Consider the following 12193-nt stretch of genomic DNA (forward strand, 5'->3'; position numbering starts at 1 on the left):
AGTCACTTAACAATGTATTTTATCAGCTCCATAGTAGTGCTTTACCCCAAACACCCCCTAAAATGTTTTGAAATGTTATTTTTGATTTAAATTCAGGCAGAGTGCCAGAGGCTTTTTTTTGTGGTGTCCCCAAATTTTTTGTAACCCTCCCTCCCCCAACTGCTAAGTCAGCTGATCCCAATTCTCTATCCTCAATCATCTATCTGCTGACTTTGCCAAACCCATACACACTATACCCATCTCTTTAGTGCTCAGATTTATGGATGAATTCCCCAAAGCATGTAGTGCAAGGGCCTGCCTGTATACTTTCCAATGGTACTGTTTAAAGTTTTTGTATCCTATTATTATCTTGATAGGTAATAGCAGAATGTCCAAATGTGCTCAAATGTGTACAATGTGTATTTATATCTTTGTATTATGACACTTCTTACCTGTCCAGTGGGCTGCCAATAGTGTAACTAAGGAGGGGCTGTTCCAAGTAATACCCTGTATTTAGGCATTCATCTCTCAATGAAGTGAAGAGGGTTACTTGTCCAAGAGTTCCCCCCCCTATAATGTTAGAAATGGCCCATGAGGGGGGGGGGGAGGGGGAATATGATAGGTGTACCTTATACTTTGTTGTTGTTAAATTCCCCTTAATAAATGCTATCTGGAGGTTGACCCATAATGTTTGTGTCTAATCTGCTTGCCAGGTTTCTGTGAAAAAATAGTAATGTTTATTGTTTTTTCCTCAACAGTTTCCTTCCAACCCACAGGAATGGCAGACTGTGGCCTCCCACTTTGCCCAGCGGTGGGACTTTCCTAACTGCGGAGGGGCAATTGATGGGAAACACGTCCACATCGTCCCACCACCCAACTCGGGGTCGTACTATTATAATTACAAGGGGTTTAATAGTATAGTGATGTTGGCGGTGGTGTCGGCTAATTACGACTTCTTGTATGTGGACGTGGGGAAGAATGTCCGATGGTGGAGTGATCGCCCAGATGGAGTTCTACAGGCGTCTCCAGAATGGCAGCTTGGACTTGGCACCTCCAGAGGACAATGTTGAAGGTCTCCCATTTGTGTTCGTTGCTGATGAAGCATTTGCGCTGGGGGACCACCTGATGCGGCCATTCCCGATGAGGACCCTCACCCCGGAACAGAGGGTTTTTAATTACCGGCTGGCCAGAGCCCGAAGAGTGGTGGAGAACACATTTGGAATCCTGGCCAGCCGGTTCCGATTATTTATGACACCTATCCATATGGCGGAGTATAAACTGAACCATATAATACTTGCCTGCTGTGTTCTCCATAATTTTCTACAAAAACATTCAGCCAACTATGCTGGCTCAGTTGGGCCTGAGGCCGGAATCCCAAATACATCAACAATGACGGCACTTGAAAGCGGCCGTCATGGCTTGCACCCCCCGGAATGCCCGTGATGTCCGGTTACGATACCTGGAGTTCTTTGCGGGTAGGGGGGCTATCAATATGCCAAACAATCTGTGACACCTTTTTCAAATAAAAAACAACCAAAAGAAATTCTTTGTGGCCATTTACTGCTTGTGTTTGTTTGAGCTGACCCTGACAGAAATATGTTGAGTGCAGAAAATGTCGTGATTGGGTAACCTTATAAAAAACATTGTTGGCTGGTACTTCCTAAATGCAAAAACACATTTCACTACAAGTGCACTTGCAACTGCACTGAACCTGCACTTGTAGTGCAAAGAGGATTTGCCCTTAGGAAATAACCCCCATTTGTGCATAAAACAACAATTACATCACCCCAAAAGTGTTGTAGTGTTGAGACAATAATCCACACATTCTTGAGTAAGGCACTTTTTTATACCTGCACAATCACATGCGCATTTACCAAAGGTTTTTAAAACAAACCAACATGTTTGTTGTATAACAATGTTTGCAGTAGCATTATCAAAAATAGAAATGTCCATTTCAGATAAAACAGGCCTGTGTAAAACCAACAAGAAAGCCAAAAAACTTGAACTTACAAAGTTCACATTAGGTAAAACCTGAAGGCTATATCAGACATCAGTATTTAGGAACTGGGTTTGATATAGCGTTCAGATGGGGGGAAATCACCCCTGGAAAAGCCAAATTTGGAAGATGCACACCAATTTACGAATGGCAACATGTGCTATCTGCCATCAGGGGGGATCAAGGGACGTGTTTTGGGGGAGAAAGCCTTTCCTCAATGCGACTTTATAATTGAGGTGTTGCACCCCCAAAACGCGTCCATTGATCTCCCGTGATGGCAGATAGCACATGTTGGCACACTGTGTGCATCCTCCAAATTTGGCTTTTCTAAACATTTTAAAAATTTTTGGAAGATTGGACCACAATAAAACAGGTGATTTTGTGGGGTTTAAATTCGCCCCAAAACATCAATGATGTTAATATTTGTTTTAATAACATCACTGATTTGTTTCTGGATGTTTTGCAATTGGAGATTACACCCCATGATCTCCCCGATCAGTATCTGGGCACTTTCTGAAGTAAAGCGTTCAGGATCCCTCACATCACGATCACCTAAAAAGAGATAAAGAACAAAAAAAAGGTCTCAAAAATCTGCCACCATCCATCTCGTTTACCTGAGTCTGTGGTCGCAGACACTCACCTGTTGTGGTGCCAATCTCCACCACGTCTTCTTCTTCCTCCTGCTCTTCTTCTTCGTTTGGGGGTATTTCACCTTCTTCCATAGGTGGGGGGTCTGTGGTCTCCTCGGATGAGGGCTGTCCTCCGAGTCTTTTCTCCCCTATGTAAAACAAAAATGGTATAATTGGCACACAGATAATTGATGGCAGAACTAGAAATAGGAAACATTGCTTGGAAGTGGGGTACAATTGTCTATTTTAGCCGAGTTCCAAGATGTATATTTTTTTTAGTGCCCTTTGTCAAGCTGCAATACTTTACATGTTTGGTACAAGCTTCACAGATGTAGCCCCCCCTATAGTATACACTGGAGCACCTGTGTGCCCCCCTAATAAAAATGTTGTTCTTGTGTCCCACACTAGTGCTCCAGTGTCTAGATGTGAAAACAGCTGCTCAGTGTCCTCTCCTTACACACAATCTAGTTTGCATTTCATTCTAGTAACAAACCCATCTACACAAACAAATATTTGGCATCCAAGTAGGCCCCAAAAAATGTGTGAAAATGCATATGGCCTAAACAATGGTGTTCTAGAGGCCGAAATAAAAATGTTTGATACGAACGAATAATGGGCCCATGAACATTAAAGTTGCCCTTTTAAACGTTACAATTAATAAAAGCATATGGAGCAGAACGAACGTAATAAAGACAGAAAGAATATGAACACAGCACAACTACTTACTTTTTTGCAGCACTCTCCGGATCTTTCGGTACTGCTCTGGCTCTCTCAACTTCAGGTCTGACCACCGCTTCCTGAGCTGATCTTTAGATCTTCGTACCCCGAAATTCCTCTCCAGACTCAGGACCACTTTACCAATGATTTTTGCCTTTCGGATGTTGGGGTTGGGGTAAGGCCCATATTTTCCGTCATAGTCGGACTTCCTCATGATGTGTACCATCTCCAACATCTCCCCAAACGACATATTTGTGGCCTTAAAACGTCTCCTTCTGGATCGGGACGTGCCTGGATCCGGGCTTTCCTCCTCCTCCTCCTCGTTGCTACAATTAGCACGCACCTGCTGTAACTCTGCCATCATGCTCTTCACCCACTGCGCCGAACGAAAAGGGGCGGGGAATACACTAGAAAGAACGTCAGGGGCGGGCGGAGTTACACGCATGCGCAGTGTGTATAAAGCGTAACACGCGTGCGTATTACGTACGATCTGTGAGCGGAGGAAGGAAAATTATATCAGGGGGAGGGTAAAGGGAAAGGGAACAAGGAGCATTAAGGAGTGGTCAAATTTAGGTGACCACAAAGTTCATAATAAACTGATGCTGTAACCATAATAGTACGAAAAAAACAAAGAGCACCCAGTACTAGTGTCTGGGTAAGGGGTTACTTAAGCAAAGCTATCTAATAGTCAATCATTAATTGGCGGAGTTGCCGGAGGTTGAGTAATTCACTTTATTTGGATAGTTAAAAAACATTAACGTTAGGCAACACACTTAATTAAAATGTTAGTAAGTTGAACGCAGTAGGACCAAAAAAGGCCCTATTACTGCGATAATACTTTGGTAATAGGCCTGACACAACAAACAAAAAAAAAAAAAAACGCACTAAACAAAACAAAAACAATACATGCAACGGATGGCAACGCCCGGGCGCTGTAAGGATTTTGCTGGTAGCCGGCTGGTAACAGGTGATTAATTAATGTAACCAATTTAATATCTGTTATTATGGTACTAGTGTTTGCAATTGGCCAAAAAATACCAGTCAGCAGCGAGAAAAATCCTTTTGGGGATGGGTGGGAATAGTGGTAGGGGAACAGGATGGGTGGTTATTAGGTACTACCGGCTTCACGGAAAGTGCTAAGCACTGGAATTACAGAGCTGTGGGTAAAAATTAGAAAGCAGTAGTAGTCCACATATGGTGATCAAATCCTGGGGATATTAATGAGAGGCTTGTTGAAAAAGATGCGGTAAAGGAGTGGTTGGCCTTTGAGCAGTTTAGGTAAAAGTCATTAGTGTTGACATAGTGGGTATAGAGTATTCTCAAATATGTAAAGATATGAAATCTACCAGACTTGGCTCAGGTGAATAAAGGTATTGAACTTTACCATTTGTTGCATCAGTTGTCCTCTAAGATCCACCCAGGATTGTTCATTCACAAGTACTGTCCACCTGGTGAGAAGGAGAGCTGGTAAAGAGCTGTGTCTCCGATACAGACAGCATCAGCTGGAGGGACAGCGGGATCGTAGATTGTGAAGCCGCGGTCACTGCCTCCTAGTCAGATCGCTGTTAAGATAGCCACCTGCTGATGAAAGTCCTCCGGTTCCTAGTATTCCTCCTAGGGACTTGAGTCCATCGCCAGTTGGTAGGGGAAATCAGATGAATGCGGATGCCGGGTTAGCATCAGAGGGATGGGCTGGTCGGAGCAGTCAGCTGTCAGCAGCTACCTGACGCTTCGTCTCATCTCCTGATCTCACGCACACTCACTATGCCCGGCGCCCGCGGCGTGTCGGCGTTGATGACGTCAACGCGTTTCGCTATTGCCGATAGCGTAGCTTCTTCTCGGACGACTGCAGGGCTGGTGAGGATGCTCCTCTTGTATCATCGGCTGCGATCAATCACCGCCCTGATGCTAAGGTTTTGACACAAGTGAATCTCAATCACATTTGTGTGTTGCTGTCAGGAGAGTTTCATATGTTGTTTGTTTAGGGGATAATAGATGGAATAAACTGTAGGAGTAAGAGTTTTTTTTCCCGATTTTAATAGTTCATTGAAACAGCTATATTTTTCAAATAGTTACAGGTACCTAACCTGATATGATATCATAAAAGGAAGGAGAACAAGAGGAGAAGGGGAACACAACGAAAAACGGACATGCTGATGAAACTAGAATTAGGTGAAGATTAATGATGCCGCATATTAAATGAAAATAAAAATAAAATTAAAAAAGAATAGTAAACATACTAATACTAGTATAAAGCTTCCTAAGTGTTGGCAGATGACTGTACTTTGGTATTTGCGGCCATGTCAGTGTTTTGTTCATGTATAGTGTTGATACACTAGCATGGATGGAGTGAAACACCAAATATAATGCGGAATTGTTGTTTAAGTGGGTAGGAAGGGCTGAAAGTTTAGTTCAGTGTTTAGCCCTGCCGGAACTAGCGACTTTAGGCGGTAAACCCACCATTTTTCTTTTTGAAGTAGTATGCGATCGAAATCGCCACGTCTAGGGGGTAATTTTAGGGCATAAATGCCTTTTACCGTCATCCCACGCGAATTGCTCCCATGGAATTTAGCAAAGTGCTTTGCCAAGGGTTTCTCAGGGATTTTTGTTTTGTCATTAATTTCTCGCAGATGTTCCCCAATGCAAATTTTTAGTTGTCTTTTTGTTTTTCCAATGTAAATTTTGGGGCATGGGCATGTAATCATGTAGATTAATCGAGATGTAGAACAATTAATTAGATCATGAATTTTAAATGATCCCTTTCCATGCGCATCAGTAAAAGTGGAAGTTCTGTGTACATAGGGGCAAATTTGGCACCTATTACACGGGTACATACCAATAGTTCGCGGATAGTCGGACAGCCATGAATTTTCAGGTTTTCGCGTAAACTCTGACTGTATCAGCATGTCCCCCAGGTTTTTGGCCCGTCGGGCAACCATCTGGGGAGAGGTACCTACTATCATGCCCAAACCCGGTGAATTTGTGAGTAAACCCCAATGTTTCTCTAGGATGGACCGAATGTCATTCCATTGAGAGCCGAAGGTGGTAATTAATCTAACTGGGCCGTCAGTTTTTGGTTTAGGTAGGTCCGAGTTGTGAGTTGACTCGGTTAGGAGTAGGCTCTGACGGTTCCGAGTCGACGCCTTCCGCCTAGCTCGCTTAATTTGACGATGTGAATAGCCCCGCTCTCTAAAGCGTGTATAGAGATCCTGGCTTTCCTTTCGGTAGTCACTAGCTTTTGAACAGTTTCTTTTAAGACGTAGAAATTGACCCACCGGAATACCATTTTTTACCCAGTGGGGATGATGGCTGGTGGCACTCAGAAAGGTGTTTGCCGCTGTTTCCTTGCGGAAAGTTGAAGTATGGAGTTGTCCATTCTCAAAATGAATTTGCAGATCAAGAAAGGACAATTTCGTTTGGCTGAAAGAATATGTCAAGTGTATATTAAATGTATTATCATTCAGCTTGTTGATGAACTCCAGCATTTTGGTCTGAGTGCCCCGCCAAATCATGAAAATATCATCGATGTACCGTAACCAGGCGTGAACGTGGTCACGGTACATCGACGAAGGGAAAACCATCATCTCCTCCCAGAAGCTCAAGTGAAGGCACGCGTATGAAGGTGCCCAAGCTGCTCCCATAGACGTGCCTCGAATTTGCTGATAATAGACCGCCAGAAATTGGAAGTAATTATTCCCCAACATGAATCTTAGGAGGTCAACCAGAAATTCATTTTGTGGTCCTGATTGGGGATAAAGGGTATTCAGAAAAGTCTCAACTGCTCTGATCCCATACTCGTGGGGTATTGAGGTATATAATGACTCGACGTCAATGCCGACGAGCCAAATTTCACCCAGCTGGTCAAGATTTTGAAATTCCATTAGTTTGGCTAGGACATGGCGTGTGTCTTGTACAAAGGATTTTTGGCCAGTGACCATGTCCTTCAACAGGAGATCAAGACACCTACCAACACGTTCAAAGGGGCCTTGACAGGCTGATACTATCGGTCTTCCCGGTGGATCTTTCAGGTTTTTGTGCAGTTTGGGAATTACGTAAAAGGTAGGTGTGTTGAACTCCTGAACTGAAAGATACTGATATTCACGCATGGTCAGTAGTCCCTCATCCCTGGCAAAAGTGAGTATCCGATTAAGTTCTTGAATTAACATGGGAAAAGGATTGTGGTCCAATCTACAATAAGTGGTATCATCATTTAGTAATTTCTTTGCCATTTTTTCATAATGTGTGTCATCCAAGATGACCACATTGCCCCCTTTATCGCTGTTTTTAATGACTATGTTTTTCCTCTTTTTAAGGTCATCGAGGGCGATTCTTTCGCCTTCGGTTAAGTTATCCATGCCTCTTTTGTTCCAATTTACTTTCTCGAGATCGGTCTGGACCATCTCAAGGAAGAGGCTTAACCACCTATGTTTGGACAGAGGGGGCATTTTTTGTGATTTGATTTTTAAATCAACCTTTCGTTTGGTTGATGTATTGACCTCATCGCTATATCCTAGATTTTCGTCTAGTAAAGAGTTTAAAATATCCAGAACTTGTTGATCATCTGAATCAACAATGGGATTGGAGGTCGCACCTTTGCCGTCATATAGGGACCGTAAAAAGACCTTTCTCAAAAATAGAGAAATGTCCTTATATACAGTAAACTCATCCATGGTGGATGTCGGTGAAAAGGACATACCCTTCCTGAGGAGACTAAGGTGATCCGAACTAAAATTATGGCTGGATAAATTGACCACCTTCAGGTCATTTGGCTCGTGTTGTGTACTCTGAGGGGGTTGCATGATTAATGTCTTTTTTGGCTTCTCGTGTATGTGCGGTCGCCTGATACTTTGATCTGTTTTTGTTTCTGAGAGCTTGTTTTGTTTTTTTGTGTCGGAGGCGGGGTTTGTAGGGTATTTGACTCCGCCCCCCTTTGTTCTAAAAAAGTGACTGACCTTGTTGTTTCATCGTCAGAATCAGTATGTGATTTATCTCGACGTTGTTTGGATTGTTGGCGTTGGCCCCTCCCTCTAGATCGACTACGGCCACGCCGTATGGTCAGATCAAATATCTCGTCTTTTTCGAAATCTGAGATATCCCGTTTAAATTTACTTTGTTTTGTTATTTTAAGATTTAATTGGGTCTTTTCTATGTCTTTTTTGAGGGTGTCGTTTTGTTTGATAAATTCGTCAAGATGTTTAAATGCCTCCAGTCCTCGAGCACTTTCCTCTATTTGGGCCTGGATTTCTATCAACTGTGCCTTTTCCTCTTCAACTATGAGCCCCATCACAGCCATGCCGTGGTTGATACATAGTTCTTTCCATTTGGGTAGAAAAATTTCAGTATGTAGGTGTTCCGCTGGTATAGTTCGATCGCGTAATCCTCTTGGGACAATCCTGTGCGCTATATATGTTTCTAGTGAGGTTACGTCCCATTTTCTATTCAAGTGTTTTATTAGCAGTTTTTTGTGTTCCTTGAATTTATTTCTGATCTCGTCCTCTTGTTTGGTGACTTGTGGGGTGTCACTCTGAAAAGCTGTTTTAATCTCAAGGTCTATTTCCTCCCCTAGCATGAATGCCATTACCTTTTTAAATTAAAGAAACTTTTTAAGGTTTACAAAAAGCTGGATAATTAATAGTTAAGCATACAAACAACGTAAATAAGTACTAATAATGCTTCTCGTTAGAGGTGACCATCAGAAGAGTCACAGTAGTCAGTAAATTATATCAGGGGGAGGGTAAAGGGAAAGGGAACAAGGAGCATTAAGGAGTGGTCAAATTTAGGTGACCACAAAGTTCATAATAAACTGATGCTGTAACCATAATAGTACGAAAAAAACAAAGAGCACCCAGTACTAGTGTCTGGGTAAGGGGTTACTTAAGCAAAGCTATCTAATAGTCAATCATTAATTGGCGGAGTTGCCGGAGGTTGAGTAATTCACTTTATTTGGATAGTTAAAAAACATTAAACGTTAGGCAACACACTTAATTAAAATGTTAGTAAGTTGAACGCAGTAGGACCAAAAAAGGATTTGATCACCATATGTGGACTACTACTGCTTTCTAATTTTTACCCACAGCTCTGTAATTCCAGTGCTTAGCACTTCCCGTGAAGCCGGTAGTACCTAATAACCACCCATCCTGTTCCCCTACTACTATTCCCACCCATCCCCAAAAGGATTTTTCTCGCTGCTGACTGGTATTTTTTGGCCAATTGCGAACACTAGTACCATAATAACAGATATTAAATTGGTTACATTAATTGATCACCTGTTACCAGCCGGCTACCAGCAAAATCCTTACGGCGCCCGGGCGTTGCCATCTTTTGCATGTATTGTTTTTGTTTTGTTTAGTGCGTTTTTTTTTTTTGTTTGTTGTGTCAGGCCTATTACCAAAGTATTATCGCAGTAATAGGGCCTTTTTTGGTCCTACTGCGTTCAACTTACTAACATTTTAATTAAGTGTGTTGCCTAACGTTTAATGTTTTTTAACTATCCAAATAAAGTGAATTACTCAACCTCCGGCAACTCCGCCAATTAATGATTGACTATTAGATAGCTTTGCTTAAGTAACCCCTTACCCAGACACTAGTACTGGGTGCTCTTTGTTTTTTTCGAGCGGAGGAAGGAGCATTGGACGCGCCGATCGTAAGAACGAAGGTAAGAGACAAACTTGTGCCTATACTGCTTCTAGATTGAGGCCTATATTGTAACAAGATTAGGAGAGTTTTGTCTGACATTAGGCTTTGTCTTGTGTTGTGTCTTGCAGTGAACATGGATATCTTAATGAGAGATACTGACTTCATGTCACTATTCATTGATATGCTAAGTGAGCTGCCCTGTCTGTGGGAGATTACCCACCCCCATTTCAAGAACCAAGCAAAGAGGAAGGCAGCACTGGAGCAATTGTGTGAAATTGTGAAGCAGGTGATCCCCACGGCAGACATCACTTATTTAAAGATTTTCATTGGTGGCCTGAGGAGCACATATCTGAGGGAGTGCAAGAAAGTCCTGGATTCACAGAGATCCGGAGCAGCAGATGACATCTATGTCCCCAGGATGTTGTACTACGACAGGCTGCACTTTCTGGCAGGCCAGACTGAACCCAGGCCATCCCTCTCCAGTCTTCCTTCCACGCTTCCTTCCCCCCTGGCTGAGGCTTCTGACGCCCAACCTGGGCCTTCCAGGCCATATGTGGAGGAGCCCAGATTGAGCCAGGTATAGCATTCCTCTAAATATTTCTGCTTGTCCAATCAATGATGTTAACTAGATGTTAGTTGGGAGTACTAATTTAGGATTGTGATTGATGATGCAAAACATTACAACTATGTCCCTTTTTCATACACAGGGAAGTCTCAGCCAGGAGGTGGCCGGGCCGAGCCGCCTGCCTGATCTGCAGGCCCCTCCACCCCCCCTGAAAAGAGAAAGTGGCAGTAGGACGAGTGCCCTAGAGGAGGCGGCTATCAGATTCTTTTGGAGGGCTACAGAGGTCCTGGGAGCACCACACACCATGGAGGAGAACATTGCTGCATTCATTGCCTATAAAATGCAGAGGATGGAGGAGGGCCAAAAAGCCATGTGTCAGGCCCTCATATCAGAGGCTCTGGAGAAAGGTATGAGGGGCCAAATTACACCTCACACACAGCTTTGGGATGGTCCTCCTCCCTCTCCTCCAGGTCCTCCCAGTCCTCCTCCAGGTCCTCCCAGTCCTCCTCCAGGTCCTCCCAGTCCTCCTCCTCCTCCAGGTCCTACTCCTCCTCCTGCCACATCTCCAACTGCACAGCCACAGCCCGGAAGGAAGTGTGAAAGGAAGACCAGACAGTGATTGCCCTGGGTCCAGTCTGGTCGGCCAAAAAATGCAGCCTCTTGTGGTACCACAGCCTGGGGACACTGATGTCATCTGCTGCTATCCGGATCTCTGTGAATCCCGGACCAGACTGCCCTCCCTTATATATGGACTCCTCAGGCCACCAATTTTGATGTTCAAGAATTGATGTCTGCCGTGGGGGTCCCAGGCTTCACTAATTTCTCCTGTTGATCCAGTGTTGCCTTCCTCTTTGTTTGGTTCTGATCCCTTAATAAAGGATTTTTGTTTTGAATTATACTCTCCTATGTGTTTTACTTCAAAAATGACAGTTGGTTTGTGAGGATTCAGGTACATTTCTAATATACAATGTGAAATGAACAAGGGACACCAACAACAAAAAATCTCATGGAGATTAAATAATAAAAGATATCAATGGTGTTGGGGTAACTTGCCACACAAAAATATTCTGGAGTAAAAATAAAAATTACATTGAACAAAGATCAGCCTTGGAAAAAATCCAAACATTAAAGAAAAAAAAAGGCTTAAAAACAAAAAAAAAAAAAAAAAATATATAAAACTGTCAGATGTGACAACTAATAACAATATATTGAGGGAATCCCACTAAAAAAACACAAATAAAACTTTGTGAGAAGTGTGTGTGAATATGAGCAGCAAAACGACTTAATTCTTGTCACATTATAAAGAAGAAGAGAGTGCGCTGTATTAAACCATTTTTTACATTGCAGCGTGACGAAAGTGCTGTATCCATTGCGAACGCTAAGTTTACCAGAACGAGCTGTCCCGTGTCGGAATTTCTTCTGAGCATGCGTGGCACTTTGTGCGTCGGAACAGGCCACACACGGTCGGAATTGACGCGATCGGATTTTGTTGTCGGAAAATTTTATCTCCTGCTGTCCAACTTTGTGTGTCGGAAAATCCGATGGAAAATGTCCGATGGAGCCCACACACGGTCGGAATTTCCGACAACACGCTCCGATCGGACATTTTCCATCGGAAAATCCGACCGTGTGTACGGGGCATAAGAGCGGCAAGGATGTGGAATTCCCTTC

This window comes from Aquarana catesbeiana, linkage group LG13 (assembly GCF_042186555.1).
Source record: "Aquarana catesbeiana isolate 2022-GZ linkage group LG13, ASM4218655v1, whole genome shotgun sequence".
Taxonomy (NCBI): domain Eukaryota; kingdom Metazoa; phylum Chordata; class Amphibia; order Anura; family Ranidae; genus Aquarana; species Aquarana catesbeiana.